The 18736-nt window shown below is 35.2% G+C and overlaps 1 long non-coding RNA gene across 1 annotated transcript; it reads left to right on the top strand.

Annotated features, from left to right (window-relative positions):
• The first annotated feature begins 8648 nt into the window (after window positions 1–8648).
• LOC127843737 (uncharacterized) lies at window positions 8649–17443 on the top strand. Its single transcript, XR_008032312.1, has 4 exons — window positions 8649–8714; window positions 14351–14450; window positions 14883–14944; window positions 15316–17443. It is a non-coding gene; the product is annotated as an uncharacterized LOC127843737 (long non-coding RNA).
• Window positions 17444–18736: the final 1293 nt, after the last annotated feature.

The raw sequence follows: 18736 nt of genomic DNA, 5'->3' as shown, positions 1-18736 counted from the left end.
GATCCGCGATCACATTGTTATTGATAGGGCACATAGACTCGGAATGTTCAAACGGAACCAACAGCGACGCATAATAGTCCGATTTCGTGATTATACCGACACTGAACAGATTCTGTCCAATGCAACACAACTGAAAAACACTCATTTTAGTGTCAACCGTGATTATCCACAAGAAATATCCAATGCACGCAAATCCCTGTGGCCCGAATATAAAACACTAAAAAGCCAGAACCCAGAAAGTAAAGTACGAATCGTCTTTCCAGCCAAACTCATGATTGGGAACAGAGTTATCCGTGATTATTTCCCAAATTGGAACACTGTTATGAAAGGAAGCCGTCTAAATACTACAACTATACCTCAAAATCCACCCACACAAAATTTCAACAATACTACCGGATCAGTACCACGAGTTCCGCGTGCAAATATGAGTGACGCGACACAGATGGGCTGCACAGGGGGTGCTCCGAATCACGACAATGAACAAACGTGCCGACCTTCCCTCGTCAGCGTCACAGAGCAAAACTATTCCGGTGGTCCAATAAGCAGTGACCACTCGCGATTTCCAGATACGGTGATGTCCCCAAGACCTCCCATTGAGCCAGTTCGACGGAGCAGCCCGAGCCCTCGCCGCCAACGCAGAGGACGATCACACAGTCGATCGCGTGTCCCAATAGGCCGACGGGCTAACGCACCATCTCCACAGGATCGGACCCGCATTAAGGCAACTAATCAATCACCCGCACAGGCGCTTAGTCAGTTTACCAGGCCATGGGACGAGCGCGATCCAACCACGGCCGGAAATGACCGCACACCCAACTAGGAAAATGTGAGGAACGCTACTCCGGACATAATAGCAGATTGTGCCAGTAAGCTAAAAATCGCTTCCCTTAATGTTCGGGGCCTTAAACACAGACTCAAATTCCCAGAATTTATTGACTTTATTTATAGTAATGATATAATTTGTATTACTGAGACACACTTGGATAACACTGATATTATAGATGTTCCTAACTATACATTTATAGCCAAAAACAGAACTCAAACCTACCTGCGGAAATCTGGTGGAATAGGTGTTTTCGTAAAAAATGACATTCTACATGGGACAGAAACTAAAAAATCTAATAGTGAGTATGTTTTATGGCTTAAGATTTCCAAAATTTTAACTAACACAGACGATGACATTATGTTAGGTGTGCTTTATGTTCCACCAGAAAAATCTAAATTCCTCAATGATGATGATTTTCTACAATTAGACCACGAAATAAGCATTACGTGTAGCGAATTTAAACACACAATTCTTTTAGGAGACATGAATGCCAGAACAGCCACCCTCCCCGATTTTACATGTATTGATGATTTCTGTGCAGATATACAGGGTATCGATCCCGACACCCTAAGTACACTTAACAAGTCCCATATCTTAACCAAATGTAATGTACCCCTGTCCAGAAAATCTGTGGATAAAAAAACCAATAGTAACGGATTAGCACTTGTCGATATTTGTCGTAATAACAATCTGTTTATCCTAAACGGTCGAATGGGCACGGATAAAGACACTGGTCAATTTACTTACCGGAATAGCTCAGTTATCGACTATGCCATTGCCACTGCTGAATGTTTTGTGTTTTTAACCGAGTTCGGGATAATCGAGACGGATTCGCTGTTTTCCGATGGTCACGCTATAATTAAATTTACCGTATCGAGCAAAATTAAAGTAACACCGCCACACAAGCAGAAATTGCATAAAGATAGCACAAGCGCAAAATGGAAACAAAATTTAGCGAGCAGTTTTATTAATAATATTAACGAAGAGAATATTGACCACATTAAATATCTGTGTGATGTTTGCCCTTGTGCACCATCATCGATTGATGAAATAACTAACACTATTACCGTAATGTTCCAAAATGCCGCTGCCGAAACTTTCCCCAAACAATGTTCATACAATCATGCATTTAAAAGGCAATGGTTTGGTATTAAATGTAAACAAGCACAAACTTGCTATTATGAAGCCAAAAACATATATAAATGTGAGCGGTCGTTATCAAATAAGACTTTGTTACAAAATGCTAGTAAGAATTACAAGAGAACTATGAATTATTTTAATAACCAATATAAATTTAAAAATGCACAAACATTACGTACAATGCACTCGAAGAGCCCCAAAGTATATTGGAAATATATACATAGAATTGGCGCTAAAAAATCTAAGAAATCACCGAGTTTGGATTCGCTCTATAATCATTTTAAAAACATAAATTGTAATGATAGCACCGAAAACAATGAGTTAAACTTAAGTACAAGTGAACCGGTACCGTACGACACGCTGGAATTAAACAGGCCTATCACCGAGACCGAAATTGAAGCGAATATTCAACGCCTTAAAAATTCAAAAGCAGCTGGGCCTAGTGATAACATACTAAATGAATATATAAAAAATACTAAACACATGTTTCTTGCTATTTATGTAAAGTTGTTTAACATGATACTTGATACTGGTCATATGCCTAATAGCTGGCTTGAAGGCACAATTTATGCTATCTACAAAAATAAAGGGGACCGCAGCGACCCTAATAACTATAGGCCCATAACATTATTAAGTTGTTTTGGAAAACTCTTCACGTCAATTTTAAATGAGAGACTTAACAAATTTTTGGAAACGAATGAAATTTTAAACGAAAATCAGGCAGGTTTTAGAAAAAATCACTCTTGTTTGGACCACATATTTGTTCTTCAATCTTTAATTGAAACCCTGCGCAAAAATAAAAAGAAGTTGTACTGTGCCTTTATAGATTTCTCTCAGGCTTTCGACAAAGTGTGGAGAAATGGACTCTGGTTAAAGCTGCTATCAAGCTCCGTTACAGGAAAAATATTTAATGTTATTTATAACATGTACCAAAATATCAAATCTTGTGTTTCCCTAGACCATAGCTCGTCTCCGTTCTTCCCATGCGAAAACGGCGTTCGGCAAGGTGAAAATCTTTCACCGATCCTTTTTTCTATATTTTTAAATGACCTTGAGAGCCATATTATTATACGCGAAGGTAAAGGTGTTGAAATACCTGATCCATCTAGTGCTTATCTCTGGCTGAAGCTACTTGTTTTGTTATACGCCGACGACACTATAATTCTGTCAGACGATGAAAAAGATTTTCAAAGAAGTTTAAATGCATTTGATGAATACTGCACGCAATGGAAACTCAATGCAAACACTAATAAAACAAAAATAATCATATTTGGGGCTAGAAGCATCGCGCCCTATAAATTTTACATTGGCAGAAATGAAATCGAAATTGTTAAGCAATACAAATACCTTGGTGTCATATTTTCGGCTAACGGTTCATTTCTAAGCGCACGCCAACAAAATATCGAACAAGCTAAAAAAGCAATGCATTTACTTTACATCCGTGCAAATAATTCAGATCTGCCACTAGATTTAACATTAAAACTTTTTGATCATACTATTGTACCAATACTGACATATGGCTGTGAAATATGGGGTTACGAAAATTTAGACATTATAGAACGAGTACATAGAGAATTCCTAAGAAAAATTACTATGTCACGTAAAAGTACTCCGTCATATATGCTATACGGTGAACTTGGTAGATATCCGCTACATGTCACTATTTACAGCAAAATGATAGGCTTTTGGAGTAGAACTCTTTTAGGAAATGACAATAAATATTCTAAAAAAATGTATATTAACCTTATCAACAATAACTCGCGTAACTTTAAATGGATATCTAAAATTAAACAAATATTGGATACGATAGGCAAATCGATCGTGTGGCATGAACAAAACTCGCCCAGTATGAAATCACTATCATTACAAGTTAAACGTGTACTCATTGATCAATACATTCAGCAGTGGCATGCAGACTTGAACCAATCAAACAAAGGAAAATTTTATAATTCATTTAAAAACAATTTTGAATTTGAGAATTACCTTAAGCTTCTTCCCAAATCTAAGTATGTACCTATATTAAAGCTACGCACCGCTAATCATCATTTCCCAATCGAAACTGGCAGATGGAACGGCACACCCGAACTAAATAGACTGTGCACTTTATGTAATGAAGGCTATATCGGCAATGAAGAACATTACATTTTAAACTGCACCCACTTTACTACCGCTAGAATCGATATAAATATGTTCTCAAGACCTGTTCCTACTGTTAATAAACTCAAATATATAATGACCACAGGAAATGTTGATTACCTTCATAGATTTAGTAAATTCGCTAACACCCTTTTAAGAAACATCAAATAATTCGCCCTTTATCCTAGTTGTGTGTGTCCAAACATATATAAAATTGAAGTGTAAATTGTATTGTTAATTGTTTTGTGAATTGTATTGTGAATTGTATTGTGAATTGTGTTGTAAATTTTATAGATGTTTGTTATACTTCCCATCATTTATACGAGTAAGAAAATACAACGCTATTTTGTTCCTTGCATTATCCCACTAACCATTGTTTTTCTGTTTGTTTTTTGTTGTTGTAATTTTCTGTCTATTTGTTTTTGTCTCTCGTACCTGTATTTTGACGGTACGCCGTTAACCGCGAAGCACATGTGCATTGAAATATTGTATAACTTCACATATATTGTTCCTCTTACTGCATACTTGTATGCCTGAGATGTAAATAAAGTTGTGTTCTGTTCTGTTCTGTTAGTTAGGTCTGGACAATATCTGATCAAAACGAGATAATCGGATTAGGCAGAACAAAGGGGCAATTAAACACCGGAATACAAAGGCTTAAACGATTTTAAGATGCAAACAATCAAATGAAAACTATTGCATTTAATTTAATTAAATGTTTATTTAATGTGTCAACATGTTAGTTTTCCCGGACCAGGGTAAAGGTCCCTGCCCAGACAAATACCATTATGGTTAATTTGTAAATGTTTTTTATTTGGATTTGATCTATTTATTCATTGTGTTCATTCTTATTTGTTTCAGTAACGTAGAACAACTTGTTGGCATGTTGAAAAATAAAATATAAATATAATCGCTTAAATTTAACCGATCACGCTCTATTTCTCCCCATTGATTGTATCTTTCTTTTGACTACCAATATAGCCCGGATGTAAACACGCAGGTGCGCGTGACGTCACGCGTGAACTGGTCTATATTGGCTGCGTTTTCCTTCTATTTCTATATTGCCTGCGTTTTCCAACGATATCTATATTGACTGCAACGATTTCTATATTGGCTGCGTTTTATGGCCCGATAACGCAGTCTGCAATTTGAAGCGATGTCTATATTTTCTGCGTTAAAAACAACAATTCGTTCAATCTGTACAAACATTTATCTATACATACATACATTTTTATACATTTTATAAAAGTATGTTAATACATTTTGAATTACTCTTGTGTGCGTATAAAAAATTATTATGTTTTCAATTCGATTCAGAAAATAATAATACGTGCAAAAATATAAGATTTAATTATTTGTGGTATGAATAAAATAATTATGTAATTGGGTAATTATATAAATTATCACGGCCATCTTCAAACAAAAAAGTTAAGGGAGGATGAAGAGAAGGTTTTCACGTGTTATCAAGTAATTAAGGTAAGTGTTGCTCAATGCATGGTTGGTCAATTAATTGACATGAAATTAAAGAGACATGTGGAAACTCTGAATGATGCTAATGTTCTTATTTGTATTGTACTGTGTCACTAATGTATCTACGTCCTGATTTTTTTAAGAAACAAAAGATTCAAATATGTCCTTTATATATTGTATCCATGTTGTAAATGTCTAATTTATAAAATATAATATATGGTACATTAAACAGATTACAAAGATAATAAGTTAGTATTTTTTTTATTCAACGGATTTGTCCAGACAAAAAATGAAATCAGTTATTTCGGCCGTCAATCCCATTGTTCCAATACAGTAGCCAGGTGCCTGTGTTTTGAGCTGATAAGAAAGGGATCACCACAGCAGGTTGCTAATACACAGTGTATTCATTCGTGTCTGCTGGCGTTATGTTAGATGTCATTTTTATCAGTTTTAAATTATGTGTAATTTAGTTCGCATCTCTACGCTTTACTCAACATTCAATGGCACGAGCATTTAACAAAATTATAAAACATAACACATATCATTTTACTTCTTTTTATAAATTAGTACGCGTATTATATGTTATATATTGTTTTTTATTATGTTTTTCTCAACCAGAAAGAAATAATAAAACTTTGTTATATATATAAAACGCACTCGGAATTTGACATTTAATTTGAAGCAATCCACAATTTTTGTAGCGGCCAAGCGCAGTATTTATATTTGAACTGAAATTAATATCAAACGAATTATTTCATATTTGTTTATGGTTTTTGTTTGATATGATTTTTTAATTAATCTTGTCTACAATATTTTACAAGACCCTGTTTTAATAGCATTAAACGTAATTGAAAATCTTACATTGATTCCGTCGTAAATAATCATTTATAAATACTATTATGTTATTTAAATAAACGCACCAATTATTAAAAAAATATTATTGAGTTATTTAAATCGTAAATTCACTTTCACTAGATTTCCATTTTAAATTCAATCTACATTTTTTTGGTTTGGGACCTAAATTTCCTAAAAGAATTCGTTTTAAGATGTTCAGAGGTTGCTCATTCAAGCCCCTTAATTCTTTACCGTAGGCATATCATTTATTACTCAACTCAAAATTAATCCTAGTTTGTAAATATATGCCCCTGATGTTATTGTAAGCCAATAATAGGTGTCAGTAACAACTCATTGTAGGTATAACACCTCTATAAAAAAATCTATACACCGAAACCTCCACGGTATTTACTATATAAATCCAATTTACCGAACTTGTCATTTACCGAAACCTCCAGCACCCAAATATACTGCCATTTAAGCGATGAAAAACAATAAGTTTAAAAAATGTATGCACCTTTACCACTTTCATACATATACTGTTAATTAAAACCGTCGAATTATTGATACAGTCATTCTCGAACTCCACACGTTTTTGCCTTCTATCTCTTTATTGGCTGCGTATTCCTTCTATTTCTATATTGGCTGCGTTTGCCAACGATTTCTATATTGACTGCAACGATGTCTATATTGGCTGCGTTTTATGGCCCGATAACGCAGCCTGCAAATTGCAGTCTGCGTTAAATGCCGCGTTTTATACACACCCAAATAAATACAACTTCACATCTTTGCAATAATAAACCTATTATACATACAAATATAAACATTAAACATTTTGCTATCTTAATACGATATCATTTCAATCGCTGTTTGAAGAAACCATTGTTTATTATCGGTTACCCAATAACGCAAATGTTATGCTCCATTGCCCTCAGGCATTCATCTTTCTGGTTTTATGACTTTAATCCGGTTGTAAAAACACGATGATCGAAGGGTCACATGATAAGCGAAAACGGGACGAAATCTGATAAAATACTGCTGTAAAATTGAATGTCCGAAAATTTAGAGTCTTTAATTATGGATAAAATCCGTATGTCCGAAAATTTATAGGCACGAAATTAATCATATTTGCTTTAAATGGGTGTCCAAAGTCTTGAGTTATTACGGTATTGGATTGTGGTGGTATTTTGATAGATTTTACACAAAAATCATGTTGCTATTGTATTAATTAATAATTCCACACACAAGAGAGTTGCATTGTAAACTTAATGGTATTTAGAAACTCGATCATTGTTGTATGAACCTTGATCTGATACCTAGTTTGAAAAGAACGCTATCAAGCCTTACAAATTTATATAATGCAAACAAATGTAGTAGATTAATATTTGATGAACTAAATTCTGATTATATATACATTGGTAAAATATATGGGCCAATGCAAATTATTTGCTATTTGACCTTTACGCAAGTATAGGTTGCCTCTAATGCAGTACTCCAGCTAGGCCTAAATTCAAGGGCGCCCCGCCCTGCCCTCCCGAACTTCCGCCCTGCCATCCCGAACTTCCGCCCTGCCCTTCCTAGGCCCCACCCCCTGCCGTTTTTTTTATTTTACATATGGTGATGAATAAATATGTTATTACAATTTATTGTAATTAATTTATTTCTCACTGTAGACATTATATTTGAATTGTTTAATAAAAAAATAAAAAAATAATGGGAATAATATATTCTAACAATTATTAATACCATATAAATTAACATGCAAGAGGAAGCATTCCAGAAATGCCCGCGTGCTCGAAAGTGCCCTTTTGACAAAATACTGCGCGTCCACAGTGTCCTTTTGACAAAAAGCCCCCCCCCCTCCCCCTGCCCTTTTCAAATCCTAGCTGGAGCACTGTAATATGTTAAATGCAAGACGCTGAATGGTGAATAACAGATCAATCATATCGGACAATATATTAAACACGATGTATCTAAACCATGTAAACTGACAGACAACCTACTAAGCACAATGCCACACGATTTTATCCCTATACAAATTATCATCTCGTTGACAGCTGTTAACAAGCACTAAAATGCGACTTCGCTATTATTCATTTTTTGAAAGTATGCATTACAATCGACTATTCTAATTAGAATTTTGAAATATATTTTTATTATACGATTTTTGCATATTAATGCTACGGACAATCCTTTGCGTCCTTTTTATTACTTTATTGGACCGTTAGCAGACAGACCGTTATGGACTGGACCGCCTTGACCAAAATTTCGATCCAGGATTTAAAATGGCGTCGGTTGGATGATTTCGGTATGCACTTATGGTTTTTACTTTCTGTAAATAAATAAAGGTTGAGAGATACTTGTTATTGTCAGCGTTCTTACATAGAATATTGTATATAAAATAACATTCTCTGTATTGTCGCGCAAATGGTCTTCGAGTAGCCTGCCAACATGTTACTGTTTTGTTAGTTCATAGAACTGCAATAATTCAGTTCTCCGGTTTATAACCCAGCGTTTTTTTTCCTTCTTTAACTAGTACCGGGGAACGGTACCTTTCCCAAAGCCTACCGGAGGCTTCCCAATTTTAGCACCGGACCTTTCCCAATCTCAATATCTACCGTTCCGAACGATTTTAGGTGCCGTTCCCAATAGCCAGTGCCTTTTATTTTCGCTGGAAATACCTTTTGATATTGTCGAGCCTTTCATTTTCGGCCATTTATTTTCGCCGGACATTTTTGCGTAGAAAGTAAACAAAACTTTTCAAATGGGGCGCAACTCTAACCGCCGTGTAAAATGTGAATGGATTACATAACCGCGACGAGTGATCGATATTTCCCGTGAAAGAATTCCATCGCTAAGACCAGTCTTCCTTACATCAATAAACTTTCTCAACACTAATTTTTCGTTGACATTAAAAAAAAACGTAACCGAAATGAGTTAAATGCGCATATTACTTCTATGTATAGTTTTTTAAGTGTTAAATCCGGACAGTAACTATTCGGATACGGATATAAACAAATAAAAGTTTAACATAAAATTAAAAATAATGAGACATGGGTGTAAAATCCTATAGTTATTTACAACATATACATAAGCATTTAATGGCAGATGATCTTAATATCTTATTTGATGATTTGAAAAAAAATCAAAACAAAATATAAGACTTACCTTTGAAAATTATTGTTAAAGCATTCCACTCTAAAAACTCATTTTGGTTACGTGTGACTATTCTCACTGTCTATTGTTAAAAGATGTCAAACCAGTACAAGATTCATTGTTGTTGTTTTTGTTTAGTTTTTAAGTTTTTAATTTAACCCACATGAAACATTGCAGGGCTTGTAAGACTTTTAAGGGCTAAAACAAAATTATTTATATTATTTTTTATGCAACCTCAGTGCTTATGCCTATCACTGGAAGATATTTTTTTCCAATTGACGGGCACATCCTAACTGAAGTGGCAATAACACAATTTTCACATGACATGATACGATAGTCAAAATATCATAACCGTACTGTAGTTTTTCTGTCAAAACCTAGAGTTTAAAATGCTTTGTGATGCAGAATATAGCCCCTAATGATAGATAACATGCATTTTAAAGGTTCCCAATTCATCAATTTTGCGACTCGAATTTTTCCCAATTCATTGATTTCGCGACTCGTTTTTTTCCCAATTTGAAGATTTCACGACTCGAAAAATTCCCAATTGTAGGGGTACAGGTACCTTTCCCCTTTGGGGAAAAAAAACGCTGTAACCCAAAGGGTTGCTGAGAGTTGCAATTCGCCGTATATTGTCCTAAGGTGCAAAATTTGATCACCACTGCAAGGGCTAAGGAATGCTAATTATGCAAAAACTTAACAATGTTTACCTGTTTATTAAAAGCACAAACTGATATAAGCAAGAAATAATTGCTCTTTATTTAAACTTCATTCCTATAGGTTCGTGAATTCCTATTAGTTTGTGAATTTATTAATGACGTAATTTTTAAGCCGTCCGTGCACTGCACGCTCCGAATTCGATACAGTTTCAAGCCGAATATATTTCTTTGTCAATAAAATCCGAAAAATGAGGACAAAGAATGTAAGAAGTTGTACTGTCACCATAATAATTGCACACACAATGAACACAAACATAAAATCCTTTGAAAAAAAGCACCTTTTCAGTAAAAATATTTCCAATATACGTTTTCGAATAATCCGGGTTCCTGTGTTCGCATTTGTCAAGGTCAGTTTACCGTACATTATTGACTCAGGTCGGCGTTGTCATATTTTAGAGGCCCGTTCAGGGGTTTATCGTATACACACGGAAATCAATTAAAATCTTATAAACGCCACGTGCATTTTTTAACGTTGTAAGCCAATCCTCAGAGATACCATGGAAGGTATAGATCATACAACCCCGATATTTTTCTAAAAGCAGTATGGGATGTAAAGACCAAAAAACTATTGGTACATCGAGTTGCGCTACAATAGTACATCCCCTATCAAACCTTAAGAGATAAGATAAGTGGACGTGTAGAACCTAACAAATTCCTAAAGGAGACCATTTTTACAAATAACGAAGAGTAAGGGCTTGTGGAACATGCGGAAACTATGCAAGGCTTGGCTACAGTTTAAGCAATACAGCCATGCGCTTACCTGAAGGCAGTTAGCACGTGGAACATCGTGTCAGCCTTCACGAAGGCCGGTGTGTACCCACTAAACAAGAATGCGGTGCCTTCAGAAAAGCTTATGCCATGCGAGTCATTCCGAGACTCGAACTCTCTTCAGAAGTTACAAGCTGTATGGGCTGGCAAGCAGGCAGTTGAAGAGTATCTCCGGGCAAAAACAGAGGCGCCAACCCCTATCACGTGCAGATGCCAAAAGAAGATTTCGGCGAATACAAAACCAAAACCTGGCGGGAAATTAATAACAAGTGATGCATACATCGAAGAGGTGGAGATGTACGACGCCAAGAAAAATGTCAATGCCGTCACATCTCAAAGCCAGATGATATGTAAAAGCCCGAGGCTGTCAATAACTGGCATACAAAAATTTCAAGCCAACATTGTTAGTGAAGACTCTGATACCGAATCGGCCACGTACGAGTCCGAAAAATGTTGCGTATGTGGACAATTTAGTCCAACAAATCTGGACACAAAACCGCACATAAAAATAGTTAATTGGGGGCAGTGGGACGAGTGTGGGCATTGGGTCCACCTTTCCTTCTGCCATACAAAATCGGTGCTGAGAAGAGGAGACAGTTTCCCTTGCCCACACTGTTGTTAAAATTTAAAGTTGTTTTGCACCGTTTATAAGTTATGCATTCGTTAATAATAAATTGATTGTAAAATCGTTCAATCGCTGATCATTAATGATTCATTACATTCGCTTGAATATACCATTTGAATGCGTTCAATGTTCATACTTTATACAGTGCTCACGCTGCTGCCAGACATTATCGCCAATGGCGATTATTTTATCCAACTGGCTATTATTTCTTAAAATTGTCTAGAAAAAATGGCGATTATTTTATACGCCTACATAAAAAAACAAATTGCCACTTAATGTTGTCCCGCGATTGCGAAACGCCTGCAAATCGGGCCATCAAGCAGGAAAAATCGATAACGAGATTACCTGTGTACACACTCGACCCTGTGTATTGTCATACACGCGTCAATAACTTCTGCGACATTGTGGCCTAGAGCATTTTTCTCAATCAGTGTCCGACAGCAGTGATATATTTCGGAAAAAACGTCTTTAATCTCCCTGTGCTTTACCAATTATCGGTAACTGTTAGATCTTTGTTAATTTTTCGCCAATTATTATTTAATCGTCATTATTGAAAATCGCCGCTAATATTGTTGGCTGGTTTTGTTTTGCACGCCGTTTTTTCTGCAATTAGATTACGTTTAACATTGCTTGATGAAATAATTATTTAATCGCCATCAACTAATTATCCCCGTAATTACCGCTGTTTGTCGTCTGCTTTAACATAATGATTCCAATTTTTAACCAGGTAACCTGGTTTTCCCAATTCAAAGGGACCCGGCATATGCCATGGTCAGCTAATTTTAACGAAACACGTGTTTGGAATTACACTTAGGTGGTGTATTATAACTCACGCGCTGTGACGTTAATTGATGTAAACATGATCGGCATTGCGAAAGTGTTATTTTTGGAATAAATCATTTACAATTGATATTGGCCTCTGCCTACAATATTGCGGCCGATGGCAAACGCCGTATTAAGAGATAAAGTAGTCGAACGATATGCACATTTTCGATTATGCATATTAATATTTTATATTATGCATATTTCATGTGCAAAACGCGTACAATTTTTCAGATTACCGTTTTCGGATACTGTATTTTTTTCGTCCATTATGTTTTATTTTCGAAGTTCATAACAGCAAAAATAGAATGACGAATACACATGCGGTGATACGGAAGGTGTGGTTTATAATATTTCGAGTATTCACCAAAAATTGCAATTGGAAAAACTATAAAAAATAGTATATTTAGTGCTCTGGGTGGGTTGGGGCCTCTGCCCTTAATTCTTATGTGTATGTAACTGTAGCTGAAATCTTGTTTGTTAAGTCACACCCACAACATTGATTGTATTCTTTATTGTAAAGCCATGATAATATTTTATAAGAAAATGACACACTGATATTATGCTTGTTTTTTAGTATATATATATATATTATAACTTAAATCAATAGATATACATTTAATAAAACATAGATAAAATGAGATTCATGTTTTTTTCTTTCTTTTTGCCTTCAGTACCGTTTTGCGGAAAAGTCCGCATATGTTTTGGCTATTATTTTTTTAAGGAAAAAAAATATGGCTATTATTTTCTGAAGGCCAGAGTGAGCACTGCTTTATACGTTATTTGTTAAATAAGTTCATTATGTATCGAGGATAAGGTAATCGCAAGATAGAGAAACGAAAGACTCTGCGTTTGCCTCAGCAATTTCCCCTCACAGAGCCTCACAGTAGAGCGCGTGCGTTCGACCAATCGAATTCACAAACTTATAGGAAAACGTCTAGCAGATATTGACTTCCAGCTGTCAACTTGAAAATGAAAGTTTATTGATGTTATGCATGTTTGTTGACAAATATTTTTATTGTTTTATGAAACATATAGATATTTTCCCTTTTAAATATCACATTTTTCTTAATAATGCAGACGATCATTGTACGCATGCGCGAGTTTGAATGCGTAGGTGGCCGAACCAACAGGAAAAGTGGCTACTTTGTTATTCTTCGGTACACTTTATCCACCTTATTGGAAAACTTTCGTAATGTTGCCGACTAAAAGTGTCCCTATCGCTTAGGTGGCAGTACACCAATCGTTTGCTCATCGTAATATTTGATGTGACCTAAGTAGTTAACAATGTCAAACAGATGTCAAATATTTACACTGTTCCAAATTTCAACATAAAAATGTCAACAAGATAAGTGTGATAACATCATTGTGATTTTTAGGTTGCATGCATAGGATAACGTCTGAAGGCTGCCATTCAGGAACAAAATTGAATTCAGGAATTTTTTCAATTTTTTTTTCTGAGATGGAAAGGGTTTATATTATTGTTATTGTCAAAACATTAGCTTAAACTTATTTCAAGGAAACAAATACCGTGGCAACATCTTTTTTTACCCAGTGAAACCTCTACATTGCAGTGTTAAAGAGGTTCAATTGATGCAATGTATTCGGCTTAAATAATGAATGTATTGATTATTTTTGTATATAAGAACATATATTGGCAACAAACACATTAGGATTTCAATAATAAAGACAACAAGGTATGCTCGCCCAGGTACCGAAATATAACTATTTTTTTTTTATCATTATGACACTGATAAAAGGGTTATTTATGTACTATTTTTTCAAACTGTTAGGTAATTATGAAATTTATGTACAGAGATTTCGTTCTAATATGTGTTCTCTGGCATTTTTCAGGTTAAGGTTGGAACAAGTTGTTTTCTTCTGGACATGGAAAACTACATGAATGAAGGAAAGGATGCACGTTTGCCATTCTTAAAAAAGTGGTCCACCTTTGGTAAAACATTATAAACTGTTTTACATTCAAAATACAAGTATATAGAAATGTTTGTTAAATTGCTATGTGTGTATTTTATTTTGATTATTGTTACTGTTAGTACCCTTGTATGAATCTCTTGCCAAATTGAATTTAATGTGTATTGACACACTTTAAGAAATATTTGTGCAGATTAAATAAAAAATTTACATCTGATACTTTACAGTCAGCATCTTATAAAAAATTATTGGCTAAATTACATGTATATAAGGTCCAAATTATATAATAATCTTCGTGGATTTATAATAAAATGGTAAATGCGCAGCTTGAATTACATGTTATGATATGTGATTTTATATGATTATGACCTTTTTTTTTGTACAAGCAAGGCTTATTTTGCCAATTGTTTAATTTTTGAATTTAATATCCTAATTAATTGCATTTATATTGCAGTTCAGACTTCCTGTTCTGCAAGTTCAGTGACTATATGCCGCGTTGGGGTGATACCTTAAATGGTATGTTGTTGACTAACTCTGTGTGCTTTTACGGATAATTTCCTTCCATACTTTTTGCTTAGATAGGTAATTGACTAAGTTTGTGTGTTAATAATACAATTTCTTACTTTTTAACATGATGAAAGATTGTTTTGTTGAGAAAGCTTTGCCACTCTTGACAACTTCTTATTATAACAACAAACATTTAAGTGAAGGTAAACTGATTAAGCTGGAGAATTGAAGGGTTATCACATGTAGGATGCTGTATAATTGAGGCTAAATTGTAACATTTTGCATGAAGATTATTAATGTGCATGATTGGTATACATTCAAAGAATCTAATATTCATGTCTTTAAGTAACATATCCTATTATTGCTTCTATTGTGAACAGAGTCTGCTGTTGATATGAACAACATGGATCTTTCTGAGGATGGTGAAGTGGAGATGGTGGCGACAGAAAATGACACTGCAAGTTAAGCCTAGGAGGAATCCACACCAGGGAAGCTCTCAAAAGTCTGCTAAGAAGAGGACATAGCAAGCTGTCCACCATTAAAGAGAACTTATATTCACTGCTGTCTACAGCTATAGCATTGATGATGGGGTGGCAACACAATACTGTTCATCAGGGAAAGCAGAAGCGTATCACCTTTGTTAGGGCTGTTTTTGACCTGATTTTATAGCCGAAATCGGCTATATTCCCAATAGCAAAAAGTATACTTTTTTCCCAAAATTTGCTAAAAAAATTCTTAATAGCCTTATAGGGGAAAAAACGCTAATGACATCGGCTGTTTCGCTTTTTAACAAAGCGTAGTCCGATCCGGTTTCGTACGGATTTTAGACTATACCTTGATTTGGATAAAGTCGGCATAATTCGTGTACAAGATATTCTCAATTTTGTTCAGGCGCTTATTATATTTGCGATTAAATTTAAGCGTTTTTTAATTTGGCTGCATGGAAAACAAATATGTCGCACAATTAGAAATATAACGTGAAAAAGATTCCTAAGCAAAACCTTGGCGGCAAAACGAAAACTGTTGATTTTATTGAGCAATCGTCATTATATAAACAAACATCGTCAAGAAGTACAAGTCTTCCCATTGAAACTCATTCCATTGTTAATGATAGTGATTTAATAACAAGTGACTCTTTTGCATCATCATCTTTGATTTCCGAAAGCAAAGCGCTGACTGATATTCAACATGTTGAAAGCAGCAGTTCTTCAGAAGAAGATGAAGCGCCTCCTTATAAATGGTGCCTGATGTGACTGATGACTTTGTGTGAGCTTATTATGTGGAAAACTGTTGATCATGGTTGATCATGATGGTGTTTGTGATTACATGTAAAGATGCTGAACTCATTCATGTAGTTATAAATCCCAACTTATTTTCCCAATGTCTTGAAAAATGCAGATAAAATTCCCAATTTCAAAGCCATGGGCTATCTTCCCAAAAAAGCTGAACAAAGCACTATTTGTTGACAAAGTGAGATTCGACAGGTAAGGCCTGCCATGCCACTTGCCCCTGCAGACATGTTATGATTCTAACAACAAAGTGCATTTCATTTGGTGGAGGTAGATATTTTGTGTACTGTGAACTTTTAATCATTGTTAGAGAGGCTGTTTTCGGAGAAAACCCGAGGCATTGTAATAGCCTGCTCACCGTCCCCGCCGTCGTGCTAAAACCTTTACATTGGCTCTAAAATCAAAGCACGTCCACCAACAACTTTGAAACTTCATATGTAGATGCACCTTCATGAGTTCTACATGCCACACCCATTTTGGGTTACTAGGTCAAAGGTCAAGGTCACTGTGACTTAAAAAAAATATTCTGACAAGCTTTCGCAGCCGAGCGTGTCACCTGTTATGCGGTGCTCTTGTTTTTTTATAAATAGTGGTTTGATATTTTATTTATGTCATTTTTACTAGCTTGATCTCTTCTGTCCTATTGTATTTAAAGTTTAAGTTTGGACAGTTTTTATTTGATTGGTTTTAGTTTTTATGCCCCCGAAGAAGGGCATATAGTGATTGGACTGTCCGTCCGTCCGTCTGTCCGTCACACTTTGCGTTTAGGTTTCGAAAAATGCTCATAAATTCTATGTCCCTTGAGATGCAACCTTCATATTTGGTATATATGGACAAGGCCTTTCTTAACGCACACACATTTTGACCCCTTTGACCTTGAACTTAGGGTCTGCATTTAGGTTTCCAAATCTGGTTAAGTTTTCGAAAAATACTCATAACTTTTATGTCGCTTCAGATGTAACCTTCATATTTGCTATGCATGTGTATATGGACAAGGCCTTTTCATGTGCACACAAATTTTGACCCCCTTGACCTTGAACTTAGGCAATAGGATCCGCGTTTAGGTTTAAAAAAATGCTCATAACTTCTATCAAAGCGTTTTTCGGGGGCATATGTCATCCTATGGAGACAGCTTTGTTTATGTCCTATAATATGTTTGAGTAGTCAGAAGAAACAATGAAGTTTTGTCCATACTATATATATTAAAATTTTGGCAGAATTGTTTATTAATGCAATTACAAATTGCAGCAAATGCATCTGTTAAAGAACTTAGGATGCTTATAATTGATGTAAAGATTGTTTTATTTAGATATTGCATTTTTACAATGACTTCTCATGTGTAAAAAAATGTATTTTATTTTTATTTTTAGAACTAATTTAAGTTAGTCATAAAAAATGAATCATTCACACTATTTCATATATTTCTAACCTACTGACTGGTGGATTGAGTACATAATAGTTGGAATTTCACTACTTGAAGGTTTGCACATCTTTTTTAACTTTACTATTATATATGAAATATATATAGTGGAGCTATCCTACTCACGTCGGCTTTTCCGTTACCGTTAGCGTGCAAATGTTAAAGTTTTCGTACTACCCCAATTATTTTCCTTTTCCCTTGACATATTGCTTTCATATTTTGCATACTTGTTTACCAACTTGATCCCAACATATAAACAAGATAAGACAACTCTATCAAGCATTTTGTCATAATTATGGCCCCTTTTCCACTTAGAATATGCAGCAAATGTTAAAGTTTGCGTACTACCCCCAAATATTTTCATTGTCCCTTGACATATTGCTTTCATACTTTGCATACTTGTTTACCATCATGACCCCAACAAGAGCAAACAACTGTATCAAGCATTTTGACAGAATTATTGCCCCTTTTATACTTAGAATATGCATATTATTGATAAATCTATGTTAAAGTTTGCGTACTACCCCAAATATTTCCTATAACCTTTGACATATTGCTTTTTTAGTTTGCATACTTGTTAACCAACATGACCCCAACCTATAAACAAGAGCAGACCACTGTATCAAGCATTTTGGCATAATTATGGCCCCTTTTACACTTAGATAAAACAACATTTTGCTTAAATTGCCATAACTTCTTTATTTATGATCACATTTTATTATTACTTTGACAAAACAACACTTACCTGAATACCACAATGGATTCCACCGAAACAATACCCCAGCGCCTACCCAGAATCCCTCCCCCCCATTTTTTTTTTAAACATCTAATTAATTACCCCCCCCCCACATTATACCCCCTCTCACCCCCCTACCCCCACATTTTTTTTAAACATCCTCTAGTAAATTAACACACCCCACATTATACCCCCCTCTCACCTCCCCTACCCCCCCACCACCCCCCCCCTAACCCCCCATTTTTTTTTTATTTTTTTTATTTTTGAAAGATCGTCTAATAAATGACCACACCCCACATTATACCCCCTCTCAACCCCCCCCCCCAATTTTTATATATATTTTTTTTCCTTCTTTA

The sequence above is a fragment of the Dreissena polymorpha genome, chromosome 9 (genome assembly GCF_020536995.1).
Source record: "Dreissena polymorpha isolate Duluth1 chromosome 9, UMN_Dpol_1.0, whole genome shotgun sequence".
Classification (NCBI taxonomy): Eukaryota; Metazoa; Mollusca; class Bivalvia; order Myida; family Dreissenidae; genus Dreissena; species Dreissena polymorpha.
This window is presented reverse-complemented; position numbering and strand designations above follow the sequence as displayed.